The sequence below is a fragment of the Sparus aurata genome, chromosome 8 (genome assembly GCF_900880675.1).
Source record: "Sparus aurata chromosome 8, fSpaAur1.1, whole genome shotgun sequence".
Taxonomy (NCBI): Eukaryota; Metazoa; Chordata; class Actinopteri; order Spariformes; family Sparidae; genus Sparus; species Sparus aurata.
Genome location: NC_044194.1, coordinates 25,208,478 through 25,231,895, shown reverse-complemented (window position 1 = coordinate 25,231,895; position 23,418 = coordinate 25,208,478). Strand labels below are relative to the sequence as shown.

The 23,418-nt window shown below is 43.5% G+C and overlaps 1 long non-coding RNA gene across 1 annotated transcript in view; it reads left to right on the top strand.

The window, feature by feature from the left end:
• LOC115586341 (uncharacterized) overlaps positions 1-23,418 on the top strand; it is a 108,917-nt gene that overhangs the window by 46,448 nt on the left and 39,051 nt on the right. Inside the window, exon 2 of the long non-coding RNA XR_003984858.1 lies at positions 12,010-12,230. This is a non-coding gene — a long non-coding RNA (uncharacterized LOC115586341). The remainder of the gene's footprint in view (positions 1-12,009; positions 12,231-23,418) is intronic.

Here is a 23,418-nt window from a genome sequence, read left to right as displayed (position 1 = left end):
GTGAAGCGTTGTTGTCTGTGGTCTAATTCGGTCAGAGTCGACTGATCTCTAAAGGGTTAAGTATACCAGCTGCGAGAGTTAGCAGAAGTCCGTCGGCCTGTGGATGTGTTGCATCTTAACGGACTGTGAGCTAAACAGGAAGCTCCTGTTGGTGCCTTCAACATTATACAGCCATGTGTGATGTCTCTTCAGTCATGACCCTCCCTTTCTTCACCTCACCTTGATGTAATTGTCCGCTCAACTGAGCAGACCTCGTCAAGTTAGGAATCCCCTTTTGATAAGGGGCAAGAAATACTGCAAGGCCAGTGCTCAGGCAGGAAGCATGGCTAAGGCAAGGTACTATTTTGGTTGAACAGTCCCATTGTCCGTGGACTGGGGACGGCTGACTGCTTGGGGGAGAGGGTGGAGGGCGACAGAGAGAGGAGGAATGATGTACTGTGAGGACATCGCGCATTGCTACTCTCGCTCCCGCTCTCTTATCCTCCCTCCTCCAGCTCTGATCATTCAGAGGGTCCTCTGTCCCCCTTTTCAGTGTTGAACTCATGGCAGTCACACTCTGAAACATGTGCAAAGGAAAGGGCAGGGGGGAGGTGGGGGGGGGGGGGCTCTGTTATGTAACATCGCCTTCCCTAACAGGAGCTCGACTCTCTTAAAGATGTAGTGTGGCGGAGGTGCAACTGAATTTGGACATCAAAAAGCTATTAAAAGACACAAGGAAGAGATGATGTCAGCTTTCTGGTTGCAGTGGACAATCCCTTTTGTTGTTTGGCTGTGATGATGCCACACGCCAACAATAACTGCTTTTAGGAAAGGGTGGGATGACATGATGAGAGAGAGGGGAATGTCGGCCTTGGACTTTTTATAAATCGAGATGTAAATACGGAAAGATTTATGTGGAAAGAGAAGAGCCTGCTTGGAAAGAGAGCGCTCGGAAAATGATGTGTTGTCATATCTTTACAGGCTTGTAGCGGAGTCCCGACTCGGCCTGCACTGTAAACAGACTCTTAAAGATTTGCAGTGATAAGTAACTTTCTGTTTCATCTTTCAGAGTTTATGCAATATGTTACAGAAATTTCCTAGGCAGTCTTGTAGAGTGTGTGAACTCAGTAACACCACAAGGCCACACAGAGATGCTTGATCGGCGCACACACAGAGTCACACACATACACACACAAGCACACACACACACACACACTCGCAACCTTAAAATGGGAGGGGAATCAATGTATGTTACGGGAAACGTGTTCTTGTTTTAGTTTTACTGGTACGCAAGGTCTCATGGCTGCATCCTCCCAACCGTCAGAGGCCCTCGCTCCTTTAGGTCTGAATCCCTCAGAGACCGCGAGATGCATCAGCTCAGACAGGCGTTAATGTAAAGCATCCAAACTGCAGGGGTTCAAATCCTGATGTTCCCTTGCTGACTGGAGTCCAGTACAGATTGCCCAAAGAGAAACGCTTGATGATTTTTTTTTTTTTTTCGAGTAATATTTATAATACGCTATTGACTTATCTCAAATGTTTGCAAATTGCCGCAACATTTAGACATTAATCGCTGGGCAATCAGGACTAAAACAACACGAGCTTCTCAGCGTCCGCTCAGAAGGCTGCACAAACAAGCAAGATGAAGGTCGTAGAAAACGCTCGGGGCTCCAAGTACGTCATGTGTGGGCCACACACGCTAGCATGCACGTGCGCACGCAAACCGGCAAACGTTGGTGCACGTAACGTACCTAAACAGCATACTCTCGTGCACACACTCCGAACACTCGCCCTCTCAGACTTGAGGGGCCTCCGTACAGCCTACATGCACACCCACGCGTTCCTGTTGCTGCACTCGTCTCACTGACTGCTCATGGCTGAGCCACTGAGCCAGCTGGTGATAACAACACTTCCTCCTCGCTCCCCTCTTGCGCTTAGCTGTTGTGCTGTTACCATCTGCGGCAACTGGCTGGGGCCGAAGCGTCATGTTACCCACACAACTGGAGACCCACAGATCCTGAGGACACACGAGCTCAGCCAAGATCCTGAGGACACGCTCACACACACACACACACGCACATCTCTCAGTGGTTACAGTTGTGACGGCCATGTGATGTGGTGGTGAACAGAGCAGAAAGCGGTCCGGGCTATTTATTGTGCAGTTGGACACAAGCAGACAAGGTGGGACCAAACGGCAGAACGTTACAGGATGGAAATACACACACCTTTAACATTTAAAATCAAACAGTGTGTGTGTTCTAGTGAGGTAGGCAGGAGGGTCATTTTCTGCTCCTTCAATGCTCAATAATTGAAACTGTACAAATGGCATTATTTATAGCAGAGAATTTTCACATCACGTAGGTTACCACACTGGTGAACTTTGACATGGAAATTTACACCGTTGACTGATTGCAAATCATCTTGACATTGAAGGCGTTTGAGGAAGAAACCAAAATGGAGGAAGTTAGCATACTAGCGGTCAACACATCTAGTTTTATCTGACCTTGCTCTGCCAGATGAGAAGCAACGCAAATAGATATTTCCCCTTAGCATCCATTTTGGGCTCAGCAAACCAAGCCATGGCCAATGGTATCCATTGGACGACCTCAAATAATCCAAACTTCTGGCACCACCTAGGTCGCAAGGATGTATAAATGAATTTCATGAGGCTCCAACTCAGCGATGGTCAATCAAGAATGATCATGTAAGAGGATATTAAACTACATTTAGATCAATAACTATATGAATAGTTATGTGGGGCTGCTTTTCTGCAAAGTGACGTTGAAATAATGTTCATGTCGGAACTTTAAAATTGACAATGCAGGGGCACCACAGTAGCTGAGTTGGAAGAGTGTGTGCCCTATGTACAGAGGCTGTGTCCTCGCTGCATTGGCCCAGGGTTCAACTCTGACCTGTGGCCCTTTGCTGCATGTCATCCCACTTCTCTCTCATCCCATTTCCAGTCATATCTCAAGCCGTCCTATAAAACAAAGTCAATGCAGTTGTTTAGCACGTATCAGGAATACCATGTTCACCATCTTATGTTATTGGTTTGCATGCAGGCGTTTGCTAAGTCGCACAAAAGACAAAATGTAATTTGATTGTAGTCGTGCATAGCCAGACCATCTCCATAGCACTGTGTCAGTGCTGGAGAAACACCTGCCTGCCCTAATCGTAACACAACCAAAGATGTGGAGTCATTGTGACTTGCAACTTGACTCAACAAAAAAAAAAAATGACTGGAGACTCGACATGAACTTGGAAGTTAAAAACTTGTGACTTGATTTGAGACACAATAACTCGAATGACTTGTCCGTGCTGATATTGTGTTTTCAGTTTAGTTTTTCGTAGTGCTGCTGTCGGTATGTCACTGAAACACAATGAAATACTGACAGTCGTTATTTCACTTTTAATGTGATGACAAAGGAATATTTTTTGATCAAGTTGTTTGTTGTTTGGTTACTTTTATTTTACCGAGGCGCAATAAAAACCACTTCCTCATTATTTTTGAACGTTGTAGCTAAAAGATTTGAGAAGACTGGGTTCTGCAGGTAAGACTGAAATTTCTTGGGTAGGGATAAAAGTGGCTTGACTTGCCTTAACTAAGGACTCGACTCGACTTGCCCAAGAAAAAATGACTTGAGACTTACTTGCGGCTTGGACTAATGTGTCTGACACGAACACTGCCATCCATGGAGTAATGTCGCTTGCAGTGCTTCTAATACTGCTCCGACATGGAACTTTAGAGTACATGGCCATTATTGAAATGGAATAATTTTCCAGTCAGGAGCAAATTCTTAATGAATGTGATGTCCTTGTAAACCATGGATGGTGATGAGGAGGCAGCAGAGGAGAGAGGGAGCGTAGGAGGAGAGTGGGACGAGGGGGAAAGCAGGGCCGCTCTGCTGGGAGGGAGGGCGAGAGTGGCATGTGGCTGGATGGTATCCTTGGGAAAGTTTGCAGCTCGCTCTCCCACTCTCTGGATCTTAGCTGGGGACAAATACCACATGGAGCTGAGAGGAAGCCCGCTGGAGTGTGCAGGGCCACGAGCACACAGGAATGTTTCACTTCAAATGGAAAATGTTCACAGCTGTTAGTTAGGCTATCTCTCTCACTCTGTTTCTCCATCTCTATCTATCCATCTCTCTCCCTCTCTCACTGTGTCAGAAGCTTGCGGCTATGTTTAGCTCCCCTCCTCGTGTGCTTGTGATAACCAGTATTTTTAGCTGCGGGTCAATTTTCCTTTTTTTCTGAATTTTGAGTTTAATACTTATACAACATATTCACATATTTAGTTCACCAGCATGGGTATAATTTTATTGTCTGGTGATGTGGGTACCCAACAGCAAAAGGGCTGCAGTCAATTTTGTATCCAAACACATAGTTTAAAAAACCCACACACTTGACAATGTGTGGCATCAAAACACCGGAAGCCTTCGCTTGACCCACAAACAAAAATGACAACAACAACACCGGGTTGCCGTCTCCACATCAAGCTGTCTGGAGTCTAATGAATCTGGTTTGGCTTCACATGAATTGGATCTGCGATCTCAGTTTTAGGCTGTGTTGGCTACAAATGAGCCCAGGCTCAATCATTCTGCTGGCTGGAGGTTCTGTCTGCCTGCCACGCACACACACACACACACACACACATACATGCAAACTATTTGTGAGTGTGTATGTGTGTCCATCATAACCATCTTGGCTGACAGAAAAGTCCATCCATTTGCACTCAGGTGTAGAGCACTCAAACGCTCGCACACACACTTTCCAGCAGCAGCCACTTTCCCCTAGGGCTGAAACAAGAGCAGCCCTCTGATCAAGCCAACCAGCAGGTGTACAGTTTAGGTGCATTCCGATTGAATAGGAGATACATTTTTGATGCTCTTTATTCATGTGAAATGGGTCATTTCACTACAAACAGCCACTGGACCAAAGGTATAGACATAGCTGTGTGTTTGGGGGAAGTATGCTACAGCTACAACCTGGACTGACTTCCAGAACTTTCCTTGAGCTCTGGTTGCTTCTCGCCTAATTTTTCCTCTCATCTCTTTATATTCACAAACTGGACTTGTACAGCTTAGGTTAGCTCACATTCTTCACTCGAGCTTGCAGCACTCATCTTCCTCTTAATGTTCTATTAAGACATTTCATTAGAAGTCGGTTCACTTCATGAGCAGTTGCCCCATCTCTAAAGTGTACTTCTGGTCAGTCTAAACAAAGGCATAGTGTGCATTCCCAACAAGTGAAATACTGACTCTTTCGGATGGCAGCCAACCCAACCTACAATCCCAAATCATCATTTGACGAGTTGGGAATGAGATTCAAATATCACCTATTTTACAAAGAGGATCTTTAAAGTGGCGTGAAACTATGTTCGGGGTGTTGTGATGCAGAAGTTTACCAGACACCTCCTGCTAAATAAGTGAGAAATCAGTGATTGCCTTCCCGGTGTTAGAAATCTAATACAATACCAACGCTAAATATCATGTTAAAATTTACGAAAGAGTTGGATTCAGTTCTATCCAACACAGTTTCTTCACAAAGGAATAATTAGTTGCAGGGTTGTATTAATCGACATTAAATCGTACAAGTGAACCGAACATGCTGTACCTCAGTGTTTGGTATGGAGATGTTTTCACTGTAGCAATCCATATTCCCATCAGCTCACTTGCACTGACATGCTGACTGTGAATGTCGCACATGTGCAGTTAATAATATGCGTGTGTTTTTTGTGTGTATGTGCTCACCTGAATGTCATTTTGTTAGCCTTTTGCACTGCTCTAGGTTCAACGTCTTTGCTTGACCATTCTCAGTTCATACGATAACCAGTCCATTCGGCCTCACTGTCCCACTGCACTCCTCAAAGTTTTTAAAGCATTTTGAGCAGTTCACGAGCAATAAAATGAATACAGATATCGCCACTGGAGGATCCGCAGTGAGCATATGCAGCATCAACTGTTTAACCAGACTCATAATGCACCTTGGACATGCAGCATTGTGGATGCACTTCATTTGTGTCACTTGTGGTGCCCTCGGAGGTGCGTGAATGTAGATGCAATCATGGAGCTGAGATAGTTTTTATGCACAATAAAAAGGAGGAGAATAATCGTTTGTCATTATGCTTTACCAAATATATACTCAGATTCTGGTGTGACTATAACAACGCGAACACACACGCTAATGTGTATGTCCATACATATGTAGCACGCACACACACACACGCACACTCACTCACTCACAGACATAGACACACACACTGTATATATACAACACCACCCACCAAACCACCCACAAACTCACCCAGAGGCTTAAACCAGGGTTTTCTTTTTTCTTTTTTCTTTTAAAACCACTTCCCTGCCTTTCGCCTGCTCCTGGTGACGACACTCTCTTGGAATTTACTCCTTGTGCTGGTGGAGCTCTCAGAGAGAGAGAGAGAGACTGACTGTGTTGTTCAGATCTCTCTGTGCTCTGCAGCCACTAACTAGGACCATTTGGTGTCTCCTTTCTCCACACTCTTTTCTTTACCCCCCAGTTCTCTCTTATGCATTTACTCTCTCCGTTTTTTTTTTCCTTCACTTGTTCTCCTTCCTGTCTGGGTTATAGCAATTTTACATTGTTTGGTTTGACATGAGGCTCTCAGTAAGCATAGGGTGTCCACTGACTTTGGGGCTGTAAAAGGGTTGCTAAATTGTGCTCGGTTGCATTGGAGGTGGGTCTGTGCAGGGGTCTGAGGTTTGACATTGTTGGTTGTCTGTCATATATACCGTATGTGTTTACTGTGCATATGCTTTTAACATGCAGCTGCATTTGTGGGTATCTGTGGATGCTGTGCATCACGACTGTTTTATGGCTGACTATGCACGTGTGTGTCCGTTGGATGTGTGTGAGAGAAACATGGGGCATGCTGCTGGATCCTCTGGAGGCCTGTGAGGGGACAGCCTCCCCCTTCTTCCTAAACCCCGGCGAGCTCCAGATTGATGGGGGAGGTGTTGCCTCTGCTCACTCATCCATCACACACTTTATTTGGGTTTTAGAGGAAAGGAAAAAGGAAAAAGAAGGAATAAAGGAAAAAAGACTTCCAAAAATATCAGAGTCGGGGGCTGGGGGTATGGAGGGTTGAGAAGTGGAGTTAGGGGTGGCCCCTTGCCCTGCATAGCTCTCCTCTCCTGCCCCCCCTCTTTTTACGCAGATGCTGGAAAAGAAGTCTTACCCTTGTGACCCCCTGCCATTCTCCAGTCCAAGCACTGATAACAAAAGACAGATAAAGCCAAATGGGGAGGCAGATTTAGTGAAGATTAGCAAGCAGGTTTGTGATTTCCACTGAGGTTTCCGTCATGTGTGAGTGTGCATGCACATGTTTATATGCGCCTGGTAAATGTGGGGGTGCCACTAGCAGATTGTGGGATGGAATGGCTGGAGAGTGGTTGGTGGTCTTTGTCAGGCATCCAGCCTGGGCAGGGTTTACTGTGTGACGGGACAGTGAGGGCAGATGAGGCTGACAGAAGAAACAAAGCCAGTAGTGCCGGCCCTCTACTCCTCCCATTGGATGATGAGATTTATGTAGCGATCAGGGGTATCACAACTCAGTCCATAAACTCTGATCAGACTACCACCTAAGTGAAGTTTGGCCAGGATTCCCTACATGTCCTTTATATATGATGGACATAATCATAAATATTTGCCATAAGAATGCCTGTGTCACCAACCAACTATATAAGTTGACAGTAATTAGTAATGAGCATAATAACTATGAATACCCGATTTTAGCAAAATAACACAATTCTGAACTGTCTGTGTATAACTGAGGCACAAAGTCAGTTACAGTGGTTAGTCTTGTTGACATGCTATGTATGGGGAGTTTTGCATCCTAAACCATCAACAGATTATAAAGAAGTGGTAGAAATGTTTCCAATTTCGACCTGGACAGCAGCACACAGTACAGTGCAAACATACACGAACAAACAGCTCAGCTCATCTGAAGCGCCTATATTAAAGTTGGACTACTCAAATTAGGAAATCACTTTTTCCTAGTATAGCTGCTGTCGAGGTTGGATATGGCTTGTATAGCATATGTCAAATTAAAAACAAGCAGAATAACAAATTAATTAAGAAAGAAAGGGTAATTATTCCCTTTTGAAATGAATCATTGACATTTTTTGTTACAAATGTATAGAAACTAATGCAGATCCCTTTCAAACAAGCTGTGTTGCCGTTTGTGTTCCTGTTTGTGAAGACTTTTACCTTTTTATAGTGTTGATGATGGAATTCCTTCACAGTATAAAGCAAAAATCATGTTACTGTGTTTTTCCCACCATGATTACTTACTTTGCCTTACAGCCAAATGAATTAAACAATTCATTTATCAAACAGAAGCTGCTTTTGTCCCCAACTCTTAGTAAACCAAGCTAAATCCCACAGTTTTGTGATGTAAAAATATGAAGATTTGAAATTGTGGCCAAGAAGGGGACCAGGTTGGCTTATCCTTGCGAGTATGGGAGGGTGTTTGTTTCCTCTGAGAAGCTGCAGACCTCATGGTGGAGCCCCCAGAGGCCCTATTTGAATCACAAATGTCTTTCGTTTCTCAATCGTTTCACAGGTTTTGGTCAGTTGAGGAATTTTGGGACCCATTAAAGCCTGGTGACAATGACTTTCACCCCCGAGGCCACCGCAGGGGTCCGCCCCCCTACTGACCTCTCCATTGCTGGCCAGTCGTAGCTCCATCCGTCCTGCTCCCTTGGTTCTGATTGGTTCAACAAAGCACCCAAAAATCCTCTGGGTCAATGTCTCTTTTCTCTCTGTCGCTCTTCTCCTCCTTGCTGCCTTGTTCTGGCTCAAGTCGGGGCTTATCAAAGACAATCCAGTTCTGTCATGTGGCCAAATCATCTTGACACCCATTTAGCATGCTCATCAGAGGGCAGTTATGAATATTCAAGATGGTGCCAGGGGCCAGTGAGAGGCAGAATCGAAGAGATGAAAATGACATATAATGGGGGGGTGTGCGTGTCCAAGACAGGGGAGAAAGAGAGACAAAGAGGAAGATTAAATGTGTGCACTGAGGAAGGGAAGTAGAAATCGGCATGATATCCAAAATTAAACACAGGGGATAACAGGGATATCATTTTAAGGAATGAATACAATAGTTAGTATAATGTTAGTATAATCAATAATACAAATGTAAAGGCAGTATGGATGATGAACAGAAAGTGATACTGATGATATGACATATTGTCTGATATGATGTGATATATGATAATGCTCTGCCAATACAAAGGTGACCCTGGAGTAGGATATATACGGGAAACAAAAGTGGAACAAAGACTGACTCCTGGGGAACACCCCAGAGAAGGAGCGCTGAAAAGGAGAAAGCTGGATAAACACAATGAGCTGATGACAAATGGATGTCTGTGCACATAGCCATGAGATCAATCAGATCAGGATTGCAGATTTATTTTTTGTTCATGCGGATGTCAATGAACTAACTTTAGCAATGTAGTTGATCTAATCCATACATTTTTCTGATGTTGGCAGTAGTGGGAAATCTGATCCTGGCTCATAAATACTAATTTAACCAACAGTCATTACTAAACTGTTGCAGATAAAGTCCTCCATCCATTTTATGATCACTATATTGTCTAGCAATATGAACAAAACCACAGAGCAGCTATACTGTGAGATGGGCTATAGATATTTAAAAGGACTATTTCTATAAAGAAAGTGCTATGGAAAACTCTACTTATGAATCACAGGCTTTTCATGTCCTTGATCCTCTTGTGCTGTTGACCACTGTTTAGTTATGAATGTATTGGATCTTGGGAGAACAAGAGAGCCAAGCCAGGAAGGAGCGAGTTTGTCTGAATGAGCCTGCCTGTCTCATTGACATGGATGTCAAAAACTTCTAGGATCACATCCAAGCTGAGACAAGTGATCATTTGGACTTTGAGAACAGGGCACTGTTCCAAGCTTTGATGTTTCAGCTCTTAGAGATTGTAGATGGAGACAGGAAGGGTTATCAAGGGTGTCGCAGCTTCATGAATTTTAGACATTTGTGCGTGACCGAGATGATGCTTGTGTTGTCGTGTTTACAGCATGTTTTGTGGTTGAAATAGTTGTTTTAGTGACTCACTTCTCAGCTGCATCATTTCATCAATTGATCATCAATTGTGCATGAAAAAGGAGGCAGAATGATGGGAAGATTTAAAGTCGGAATAATATAAACAGACAATGTTAATTCCTCTGTCAATGTCTGTGATATTGACATGCCGTACACACATTTCTTCATCTCTCTGTCTGCCTGTTGTTTTTCCATCTGTTTCTTCAGCCAACATTCACTTTCAGGGTGGTGTATGCACAGGCCGATGGGCATACAGATAAGTGGTCAACAAACCAGTCTTGCTGCTGTGGTTAGCCTGTTCCTTGACCTCTGTATGTTCATGTTTGTGGGACGCACCTCCTTTGAACATCCCTCCACACATTAGCCTACTGTATCTCACTGAGATGAATGGGGGTCAGGGCCGGGCCACCCACTCCTCACCACAGTCCCAAACCTATAAAAAGACTACTTGTAACTCGCCTCTTTTAAATGTTGATGTGTTTATTTTTAACTCAAAAATGTTTGATCATTCCCAGTTCAACAGTCAAGAGTGCTTGTCACTTATTCAGTTATTAATAGTTTGGGTCAAACTTCCGTTGGATGGAGCTAGCTTCAGGGCATGCATGATGACACGACAAACAACAGTGAATATGTCATAAATAGATTTTCAAAACCATTTCCACATATGACTGAGAGTATGAATTATTGTAGACAGTCATCTGCATTACCACACCAAAACATCAGTTTGCACCATCTGTAGGCTATAATGTAAGTCCATAAGTCTTCTCTTTGATCCTTCAGTTCCAGTGATGTTTCCCTCAAGAGAGTGCTCTTTGACTCAGATTAGTGTGGAGGGTGTCTTTCTAAAACAGTCCTGGCCCATCTGTGTCACAGGCCATATCTGTCATTATCTGCATTTTATTGTTCTCTCTATAGAAGTAACTGCCTACCGCCTGTTCTGCCCTATCCTCAGCATCGGGTTTCTCTGATGAGTCACAAAGGTCTTCAAAAGGCTGCTGGCTAGTCTTTGGTGGCAGTGGTAGAGATGATGGTTCTTGTATAAAGTCACAGTTGAGTCATTTTAAAGGAAGAACATTTGGCTCTGCCAGAGCCAGATCGGTTTGTCACTTGTGGTTGAGTCATAAAGGTATACAATGACGTTGCAAGGGCTTCTTGAAATCAAAGTGGCTGTAATCGTTTTCAGGAAGTAGCAACTTTAGCCCTGCAGGTTCAGCATCAGTAACTGCTTGCTAGCGTGAATGATTAAAATGAATGAATGTGGTGACAGTGAGGAATTCTGTTGGGAGAACACCAGTCAGTAAATGAGATGAGAGGTTGAGGAGGATTTGAGGAGGAGACCACAGTATCAGAAGATCCCAGGATGACTCACACCACAGCTTTTGTCAGTTAGAGTTGGGTTTTCTTGCAAACACAAGCCTGTCACATTGTGTAGATCTGAGTCTCTCTCTATAATAACAGGCTTGTTTATTGATATTCTCATTTTCACAACAAAGGTTTTTGAGAAGAGTACTTTATTAGACAAGCTTTCACCAGACTTTTGTCAACAGAGTTACCCGACTCATTGTAAGGGATTTAGATTTTGTCTGATATTGGGTAGAGGGGATCAGGATGCACTCATTGACCCTACACAGGCAGATACTGTATACACCAGCCAGACAAATGCTGCCCATCCCGTCAGCTTGCTAGCAAGGGCAGTGAGGTAGATAATAATTGTCAGCTTGGCTGTTTCAGTGCCAATGCCAGGGTGGGCTAGGCCTGGTGGGTCTGGCTAAGACGGACTAGATCAACGGCATCAGGAGTCCACAAGGCTGAGGGAAAGAGGAAAATGTACACAGAGAAAATCACATTGCATAATGTCACAGAAACACATAAATATGTCTGTATTCTAAATTTGCTTTCTGTATTTTGCCATCCAGATGTTGAAATAAAACCTCTCTCGGACAGTATTTATGAAGAGGAATGATGCGATGCACATCAGAAAGAAGCAGCGCCAGAAAGCCTGTTTTGGCCCAACATAAGACCCCATGCTTGGGCCAGGAAAGCTCTTTTCTTCGCCACCTGAGTGACATCAGGGAAAAGGCTATAACGAACAACCAGCGCAGATCTGAACCCTACTGTAACCACCACAAGATTTAATGTAAGTCAAATTGTTTTTTTGCTCAAACTTATGTGTCATTTATCGTGTGGCCTGGAGATTGTAAACTGGCCACCCTAGGTCCCCTGGTCTGGTTGATGTGTGTGATGTCTGTCTGTTAACAAAAACAAACAGCTGTGTGTTGATGTGGTGTCCCCCAATCAATCATGTGTGTGTGTGAGAGAGTGTGCGTGTGAGTGTGTGAGTGTGTACCTGAGCTCAGTACCTGCTCTGAGTTTGTCTCCTGGCTTGGACATAGTTGAAAATTGGAATTTTCCGTCAGTCTGTGCTTTAGTGTATTTATCACTCAGATCTCTCAGAGTTGTGGAGAAAGTGGTCTGGCACGAGATCTGTCACTAAGTCCTCCACATTTATGACACCAAACTATTTGGTGGCCACTGAAATTGGGACCTCCTGTTTAGACTGTGGGAACTGTTGACAGATGGTGTAAAATCGTTTCAGCTCCTCATTGTGAAATAAACAACTTCTGTGAGGTTTTGCTTACGTTTCCACCTATAGCATCCAAACAAAAGGAATAAATTACATTTTAGTCACAGTCAGTCAAACAACATTAAAGCTGCTACTGGGAACTTTCAGTTTATGTTGATTCTGGCGGCCCCTGTGGACACACATGGTATGACAACCTTAGAGACCACCTCTCCCATTTGATGGATGGATGGATGGATGGATATTATTTTCACAGTCCATCTACCTATATGTCCACTGGTGTTTTGTTTTTTCGCCCCTGCCCCCAAACATCCTGAGTCTATCACTGTCCAACAGTAGCATCCCTGACGATAGCCCTGATGTTAGTGATAACAACATGTCAGCACTGCTAATGAAATCCATCTGAATGGCCCCCTCTGGACATGACAAATCTAAGTCCAGGTGTCCAAAGGAAAAGGTTCAGCAATGGAAAACACAGACTGTGCACGTCAGGACTTTGACACAGGAAGCAAACCTGGGGACCCTGGTGGATGGAGGTGATGCTGTAAAACAGGAAACTAGAGGTATTAGGAGAACTGAGACCACCAGAAGCCTAAAGATCACTTTCTTTTGCCTTTTTTTCCACTTTTTTCTGCTGAGTCACAGGATCTAATTTGACAATGATGCAACATACAGTCCCATTCCTAAACTTTCAACACCTCAGATTTGAGCTTTCCATCACCCATATAAAGTTTTTGTGCGTAAACAGCTTTTATATTTAAATTGGTTTCTCCCTTGTCATATTTGAGCTCACTTCCTGTCACTGGCCCCAGGGCAACAGCACACAATGACGAACACCACCCACATTAGTTCCCTAACAGGCAATAAGGCTGACAGGCAGGGTAACACAGGGGTTATTTGTTTCTGTCAGAGGCACAGAAATAGTTTTCGGACTCCTCCTGGAGTTGACGAAGCAGGCATTCATTGGCCGGCCACCGAAGCGGGATGTGCTGCTTGTTGTGATTACCTGCTTCTGTAGAGGAAGGGCTTTCTCTGAGGGACCTATGGAAAAATGCTGCTGTCTGCCAAGTGCCATGATTAGCGCCCCGGCCTGTTCCTGGGTCAGCTCAGAGGGCAAAAGTGTCCAGACCAGCTGGGGGATTTCCACAGGCTCTTGCCTGAGCTGTGATTATTACTGCTTACAGTAGAGCCCCAACTCTCAGGGCCCACATTCCACTTGAGATGGTTGTGCCGCATTACTCCTTTCAGTGTGTGGTGGGCGTCACATCAGACATTGGCTTTACATATGGTTTGAATATCGTATAGTTAATGGCCTCAATTTTTCATTGAGTCATGTTTTTTGATCTAAGCGGATCAAGAGATAGGAGGCTGGGAACTGTTGTGGTGATAAATATCTCTTGTCGAATTAAAGACCTATTATGTGTAACACTGAAAATACCCAACGGTTTTATTCAGCGACGTTACTGATTGATTGATTGATTGATTGATTGATTGATTGATTTGTATTGTGCGATGAAAAGAGCACTATACTAAAATGTAAGGATCTCCTAGTTCGCTGCCAGTACACTTAGACTGCATTCTGCATCACAAACTCAGTGCTGTCGTTTGCCAGAATAAATACAACCAGTTAATGGTTCGGAACCCTGGCTTATCTTGGCCATCGACGCAACAAAAGCTATAATTATCTGCAAAATAAACTCGCTTCCTTGATTGTTACACAAATAATGCATTAAACAGTTCCAGATAAACTTTGTTTTCTACTGAGTTGCCAGCCCCTGTGGAGAAGCAGCGGCATTCAGGCCACCAATACTGGAAGACCATTTCATTGGCCTTCTCAGGAAGTTATTTGGTTCTGTGTACCAGTGCTCCATAAAATATGAACACCTTATATAAGCAATTATTATTTGAAACCTCTGTTTTGTTCTCTGTTAACTGAAAAAAGCCCCTGATGTTTCCCACCTGCCAACAGATTGAGTTTTTCTTATGTATGTCAGCATTGTGTGTCTCCCAAGGCCTTCTTTATATAGGCCCAGACATTATTTTTGGCATTTTTTTCTGACGTGTACCTCCCACTCCTCCCACTCTCTCTGGCCCACCTCCACCAGGGCCAAGGAAGCCTGGCACTCGCCTGAAGCTCTCAGCCAGTCCTGGGCAGCTGGGATCTGGGGGAGCTCCCTGCCGTTCTGCAGTGTGCTGGCAGCCCCCTTCCTCTTGCCCCCACCACTCTTAATTCTGCCTTTTTACTTCCAGCCAGCTTCAGAATACAATACAGAGGAGCCCTGTGCTGTGCTGTGAACACAGACACACACCCTTGGGCGTAAACACACATCCACACTTTTATAAGCCATTGAAAGAGACAAGACCAAAGGCGGAAAGAGGAGCAGACGCCTCTCAGATGCTGGGCTTGGCTTCATTCGCCTCTTGACACAGACGGCCGCACACAAGATAACTGTTGTTTATTGTTTATGGAAGGACCCTCTGCCACACTCCACGCTCTCTTCATCTGGAGACTCCTAAAGGGCCACAGCCAAGAGCCACAGGGGAAAAGAAAAATGGAACTGACTGTATCTACTGTATGTGTGTGTCACTGTGAATGTGTATGAAAGGGAGGGCATGTATGCTTTTGTGTTTGCTTGTACAGTGGGAATGTACACTTATTGTAAATTCTTGGGCGCTATTATTCTTTTTTGAGCTTCCGCACTGAGTGTGTGTTGTTTGCTCAGCTGGAGCTGATTCAGTTATTTGGGACGGGGAAGCCATCTTCCTCCACTGGGGTCTCAGTCACAAGAAAGTCATTACAGCAGTCAATATGCACTTCCTTTCAGTTCTGACGATGCACTATATGTTATGTAATACATTTAGCAATTTTCTTTACGTGTATTGTTTCTTTGCAGCGTTGATTGATTGAGCAGGGGAGATTCAGAAACGACAAAATCTTGCTTGGATTTCTGCCAACGCAGCGCCGTCTGACTCACTGGGCCAGTTTGATAATGCCGGTGTGATCACAGTAGACTCTTCACTTCAACGTGAAACATCTAAAGAACACAAAATAACAAAGGAACTGCACTCCTTACTTAACAGAAAGTGCAGACACAAGAGCCATTAAAAATTACTGAACTTTAACAGGAAGATCAGTCATTCGTAGGCTCCATGGAGCTTCCCTTTCCACCAAAAAACAAGCAAACTGTAATAGAACCACAGTTTGATGAGCGTCATGCCTCTCTGATGTTGTTGACTTGTAAAGATTGTGTTTATTTAATCATTTTTCCTTGACTTTTTAGGCTTCCAATTAGGTTGAAGTGGCTACGTAGTTAAATCATTTAGTCATTTGTGTGTTCAAGTGTGTTTATTGTTAATATTTCCTACTTTGTTGTACAGTAGAGCCTCGGTCAGCACTGGGTATTTTATTTTGAAATTGACCGGATACACTATGCTGTACACTCCACCTGTCTGGTTTGATCTGCCTCTGTGTAATTTGACGCAGCCGCGGTCGGTTTCCACCAAAAATAGATTGGGGCGTTTTCTTTTCAGAGCAGATCGGAGAAACGCGCCATGGCAAAACTTGTAGAAACATAATCATTGTCTAGAATGTCGTTCGGCTCTGGCGATCATTACGGTTGCAACGTGCCCGATTGAAACTTGGTGTAAATCCACCGATACGTATATTCCGTGTAATTATACATTCAGCTTCCTGTTCCACTCTAGATTAACTTGCAGACGTACAGCACAAACTCTTGAGATTAAGTTATGATCGGTGAACTGTGCATTTTTCTAACATGAGTTTGCTACCAGTGTGTTCATTGTGACTGCGGAGGTGACCGTGGATATGAAAAAATAAAACTAATGCAAAGAAGAAAAAGGTTTGGTGAAGTCAGGCAGTGATTTCTTTAGATTGTCTTTAGATAAGAGAGAGGAGAAATTGCATCATTATTTGTAACGGCCGAATATTTATGAGGCAGCAGGAAGTCCATGTAAGCTAAATTTAAGCAGATTTTTAAAAAGCTGTGGGAGTCTGTAGATGTTGGGAAAACACACAGCAGCAGATTCTAAATGGAAAATGTATTGCTGGGTTTAACCTTTAATGGATGTTAATTGTCATGGAAAAAAAAAATCTGTTTCTGTTAGAAAGAATGACACCACTCATTGGTTGTGCCATGTTAAAAACAAATCCTTTATTAAAGCATTACATGAAATTTTATTTTATGATTGCATTTTATGAGGCTAAATACATAGTAGGAGACTTTCCTGCCCACTCGGCTCTCCGTTCCTCCCTACCACTCACAGCCATGTGCTGACAGAAACTTGTTGGTCTATACCCGGTTCTCAGCAGTTAAAACCAATAGAAAGAGAAATTCCTTCCTAATGGTGCATGAAAGTAATGATTCACCACTGTATTATTGTTTGAAACTTTGGCGGATCCTTTCCACATTACCTCAACACTGCACCTAAAGAAAACCCTATTCATTTTCATGCAGTTTTATACATTTTCATTTCTTGTGAAAAGCTTGAAAAGATCTGCTCAACTCAATTTGATGTGTCTCCCTTGACCTGTCATCAAAATGTGCAGTTGGTAGGAAAGAGGCTGCAGCTGGACACTGATCAGGCCTGATGGCGATAGAGCATGAATAGCAGGGTAGCCCTGGGCACTATGAAAACGTCCTGCTGACGACCGCACCGACAAGGTCACAGCCCCTCCATGCTGCCCCGCAAAACGAGAGTGGGAGTAAACAGGCGTAATAGGGAGACACTAAAAGAGACTTGGACTGTGTTCTTGTAAATAATTGCATTCATTGTTCTCTGCCACTGTTGGTTATGGTCACAAGCTGTTTGGTAGGCCCCTGTCTGTCTGGTGCTCCCCATGAGCCTGGTGTCACCCCCTACGCCCCCGAGGGGAGCAACTTGTGCCAGGGGTGAGGATGCCAGCTCCCTGACCCGGTGGCCCCGCGTCTGACGTGCCCATGCCAGGAGCAAACGGTCCCTGGGCCAGCTCGAAGACTCAGGGCGTGCTGTGCACATGCTGCTCCGCTGTTAAATAAAGCTGGTTCAAAGAGCACATTCCTGCCCCCAGCCCAGCAGTGAAATAGCAAGCTCTCTTGCTTGTAGTGTCAAAGCAGCAGATTGTTTCATTTTATTGCTTTGCCTTTATCGCGGCCGACTCTGGTACAATCTGATTGGATGCAGCATGTTATTAGCCTGTGTTGTTGGCTGTGGGAACAGCAGATGGCCTATTTGGACCAGATTACCTGGAGTCCTTATCTTAAGTGAAGAATTCATTCCAAGTGCTCAGATGTTTCAAGAAAGCTGCTTGCCGACATTATGAATGCAGCGCAGCACAGTTGAGCTTATCTGGAAGTTAACACACGCTGTAAACCCGTAACAGCCAGCTGGGTAAAAGCCAGCTGTGTTCACTATGCATATTTTATATATTGTGATCCTAAAAAATGATGATAGCTACTTAGGATTTGTCTTTTTGGTCAGAAAGAATATATAAAAGACGTATGAGCATGACTTAAATTACAGCTGAAAAATTAAAAGAAAACAAGCTTTCACCAAAGATTTCACATGCTCAGCATGAGCTTCAGGAAATAGTTCAGTGCATCTTCTATGGACTGGAAAGTCTCTCACAGATGATGTACAGTGGATTGTAACATTAGACGATTTAAAGGTCCACTCTGTAGGATTAAGATTTTAGTTCCAATGATGCATATTCAAAATCTTTCCCTGCTTTAACTCACCTGATTCAAATGAACAATTCCTTATCAGCGGAGCTCGATGTCTAGCTGATCATTTGAACCAGGTGTGTTGGAATGGGGAAACAGGACCAGGAAATACTGGAATATAATGTTCACAGGTATGTTTTAAACCGTGTATAGTCAGCTGAAACTAAGAATTACTCTCTTTTCGTTACCTTAGAAAGAGCCTTTTTATCTACGAGGTGTCCTCTTCTATGAAGTCTGGCGCATTGCACCTGACCTGAGCTCTGAAGCTTCTGCCATTGCCATGGTGATCAATGTCCAAATTGGTATTCGTATGCTTGTTTGTCGGTTTGTTTTGGTTTGTTTTGGTTTGTTTTGTTCATTATTTGTTTGGTTGAAGAGGAAGAAGCTTTTGCAATGACTACGTTAAAAAAGGGACAAAAAGCTAGAAAATTGAGAAATAGACCTCCTCTATCCTCAAATTAGTCATAAAATGTGAGCACATCGGGCTTACAGTGCACAGGAGCTTACAGACTGATGCCTTCTTTTCTGCTCCACATGCGCAAATGCACACTTGCACCTTCTCAACACCAACGTCTCCTCTCCGGTCTTCACCTGTCATTAGTAAAAAATGACTCCATATTCACAGGTAATTCTCACTGAAATTTCTGAAATTACCGAAATGAACTTGTAAAGCTGAAGGGAGAGCCATTTCTCCTGTTTGTAGAAGCCAACATAGTGGAAGGTTTAGTTGAGGTGGTGTTCGGTGTTAGATGCCACTAAATCCTGCACACTGGACCATTAACAAAGAAATCAGGAAGTCTTGTCTTCGTTTTCCTCTTCCCCAGTCTTCCCCTGTACATTCCTCTCTTCTCCTTTCATACATGAGTGTCAATTTGTTCCAAAGTAATATTTGCATGAAGAAGCGTGGGAACTCTCCCGGCCCAACACAGCATCATCTGCAGCCTGTAATGATAGAACCTCAATGACATCATGAGTGTGTGAGTTTGGGGCTCTGGTAACAGTGCTGTGCATCTCCTCAAAACACCAGTGGCTAAATGGAACACACAAGCTGAGCTCAGCAATGGAAGTCAGATGCTCACGCGCTCTTTCTCTGCTGTCTAAAGTCGCCCCCTTCCTTTCTCCGCCTGCTGATAGGTTTAGGAGACTCTGATTGAGGGGGGCCTCCTCCGCAAGGGATACGTCTGACTTTACTATATGGTAAATGTCAGAAAATAAATGCAGGCCCCTGCAACAAAGTGGAATTGGATCTAATTTGCCCCAGGCCAGCGCGTTTGATCTGCACCCCCTTCAGTAGAGTTGCCCACGTCTTGAGCAAGGAAAAAGTGTACAGCACATTCAGGATGTTATGTTATTTTGTCGTATAATAATCTGACGTCACAGCGGAGGAAAACCGTTTTCATATGTTGCTTGCCATTATGAGAACGTTAGGTCATGCATTCATACGTTCATTCACATCATATCTTTGTTAAATCTTTTCTTTTTTCCTTTTTTTTTAATCAACTTCCAGTAAAACCGGTAACCAGGTTCATATAATGGGTTTGTTTCCTCTGGTTTCATATTGTATACATTATCCTGCTGAGTACTTGCATCTGTGGTGCATTCCTCCAGCGCAAGCAGAAATGCAATTTCTAATCCAGCGGACGAAATCTGATACAATGCCTGGATTTGATGGAGCCTTTATACAACTCTCGAGATCATCCTGTTGTGAATAACATGTTCTGCATGTGAATTGCAAGAATAATTGTAGGTGGGGAATGTTTTATCGGTTCGAGCTGAGGTCAGTGATTCTGCCACATTCTGTCACAGTGGAGCAGAGATCAAAGACAGGAGAGAACAAAAACTCCTGGGCCTACAGGTAGTGTCAAAGTTAAACTGGAAGTATGAAACAATCACCCACGCACATTCAGTTTCCCAGCTAGTGTGGGATGATCCCTAAAGATGTGAAACCCAAACCTTGTTGTGTGTTGGTTTTGATCATGTGCTTAACATCAGAAAATGGATAAAGTGGCGAGCGCTAACAAGGTAGAGGAAAACTGTCTCTATTGTGTTGTTATAATAAGATGCGACATGCTTATATTGCAATCGGTTCAATGAAAAGTACAATGGTTTTAAACATTGCTTAAATATGTCAACAGCGCTGAGCTGATAAATGTTTAGCCTATATTGTCATTGTTGCACACTATTAATTTTGTGCTTACATTAGACATTCCAGACACTCACTGCAAAGCATGAGCTGTTGAGAACTTCACTTCCTTTAAAAACCAAACATTGCTCTGCTGTGGTGATGGCATCAGAAAAAACAAAACATAACAAAAACAGATGCAACTAGAAATTACTGAGTGTGTGTGTGTGTGTGTGTGTGTGCGTGTGCGTGCGTGCGTGCGTGCGTGCGTGCGTGCGTGCGTGTGTGTGTGGATCCAGATCTGCAGAACAATACACCGACAAATATTAAGTAATTACAGTACGGTCATTTGTAAGAAAATTTTTTATTTTTTTTAAGAAACTGAAAACATAAAAACATCTGATCAGAATAATCTCTGTTTACCAAAAAGAAGGAATTTTGTTTTTCTTAGGAAAAAGCTAATGCTAGCTAGACGTCTTCCTCTTTATGATAGCCTACAGCACGAAGACAACACTCAGAGCCAGATTTATACTGCCTTTGCTAATGCCTTCGTTTGTCATAAGTTACAATCACACACAAGACTTGTGAACAGGGATGACGAGGTCCAAGTAGCCCGAGTTGTTTGTGTACTGATTTGCAGCAAGGAGGAATAAGAAAAGATTGTGAGTGAGAGAATGCATTAGGATGACAGGTAGCAAGGATTTTTTTGCACTGAAAACATATAGCTGCACGCTTGTATTGGATTGGCTGCTCTCATTGGCTGTTGGTCCTTTCTAGCTCCCAACCCGTCGGCAGATTTCAAGGCCTAGTCCACATGTTCACAGGTATTTTTAAAAATGGATTTCTTTCCTCCTCCGTTTTCAAAAACATGCCCATTCACCCCATCGGTGTAAAATCTCTGTCCACATGAAAGCGCAAATACAGGCTACAGTAAGACAACATTGGCCAATCAGAAGCCTGAAGTCATTAACGGAAAAGGCACAACAACACCAATGGCACCTTGGGGGGGAGAACCACATGTGTGGACTGACGCTGAAGTGGAGTTACTCCTCATTGTTAAACCTAAAAATAAAGTGAACAAAATCCAAGAAAATGTGGACTGGGAGTCTTGCCAATCAAAGTACGGCGATATCCTAGCTCTTTTTCTAGAACAGTCCCGTTCTTAGTCACCGTTCCAAATTGCAAGGAGGATATAACCAGGACCATAATCACTACTAACACATTTTCCGATGTCAAACAAAAGGGGACGAGCAAACAAAAACGTGTTTTCCTGTCTATTCATACACACTGAAAATTCTGAATATCTTCACTGTGGCAGGAGTTTTCCAAAAGCTCCATTTTCAGTGACCTGAAACGCCATTTACGTGTGTACAGAAGGGCCAAAAAGCATAGAAAAAGCTTTGTTTTAAGAAATACCTAGGCACGTCTGTGCCTTAGCCTTAGCCTGCTAGATATCAAACAAGCGTCTGCAATGTGTCAGCCAATCTGCATCCGATCTTGGGCTATTTATCTCTGAACACTGTTGTGAGTGGAAGATTAGAGATGAAATCTTGTAGTGTGAACTTGACTCAATTGGATCAGCTCATCACACTGTCAGCTCCGGGATTGCACCTGATAATGTACCTGTGCAACTCACAGGTATGTTCCCACGTGCGATTGGAGATCTCTGAGCTGTTGCATTGCAAGAAACATCATTGCATAGTCATCTTGATTACAAAATAAAAACCTTGGCCATGGTTCAACTACCTCTTGAGAAGAAACATTAATATTACTCAAAAATATAACTCATGATATGATATTTATGTTGAAAAAGATGATACGATAAGACAGATACTCCCAGGGGGAACACACAACGCCTCAACACGCGCAGGGGAAGAGAGAAAGAGAGACGCACTGACGGAGCAGGTGGAGGAGGAGATGATCTTGCTTTATATGATAGGTCAACACGTACATTTTACAATTAAGGGTGGTACAAATTGCAAGTACCTTCTTTTAGCATTCGATCACAGCTGTTCCCATCGCTGTAGCTCACGATGTTTAGGAGGCTGTTCTGCAAAACTCAGCCATCATAACACTAAACTGGAATGCTCTTTGCATTTCAAGTAAAGCCAGGAAGACGAAGAAGGTAATCAAATCATTTCACTAGAGCCAAAAGAAAAAATAGAACGTTGGCTTCTGTTTTAGATTAGCGCAGAATAATCATAAAAAAGTAAAAAGTCATTGGCGGTTTTACTCTGCCAAGTATGATTAGTTGTCTCTTCTTTCCATAGGAGCGACTTCAGTCTCAATTTTTAACTAGGCAACAATTTATGATCCTTTGTGCCACGCTCCTCCTAACCCTCTCCATCACGCCTCTGCATCACATTTACTGGTGTGGTCCTTTTGCATTTTTGGGAGATTTATGCGCTGAATGTACAGGAAAGCAATTGATCTGTCTTCTCACTTGATTGAATTTTTATCAAAGGCAATGATAAAGAAACCGATTCTCTGGTTATTATTCTTTGTCTTCATCGTCTTCATCTTCTTCTTCTTCATCTCCTCCTCCTTCTCCTCCTCTTCCTCTTCCTCCATCTTCTACAACACTAACATTTGATGTGCTAAAGTGGAAATGAAAGGAGAAAGGAGAAGAAAAATCGCAAGAGTGCAGCACATGGTCCAAATGCTACGCTTTTCTATACTTCCTTCCTCATGATGCATAATCTTGTACCGTACCTCCCTTTCACATCCGTTTGCCCCCGTCCACTAGAACCAGAAAATCAATCTGCAGCATACACGTTGTCAAACAATGATGTAGACCCTGGTCTACCCCATCCATGGGGCCAGACGTGATTGAGTCAAGATCTGGTCTGGACTGTTTGAAAATACGGTCTCAATTACTCAGTGCAGCGCTCCCACAAAACCC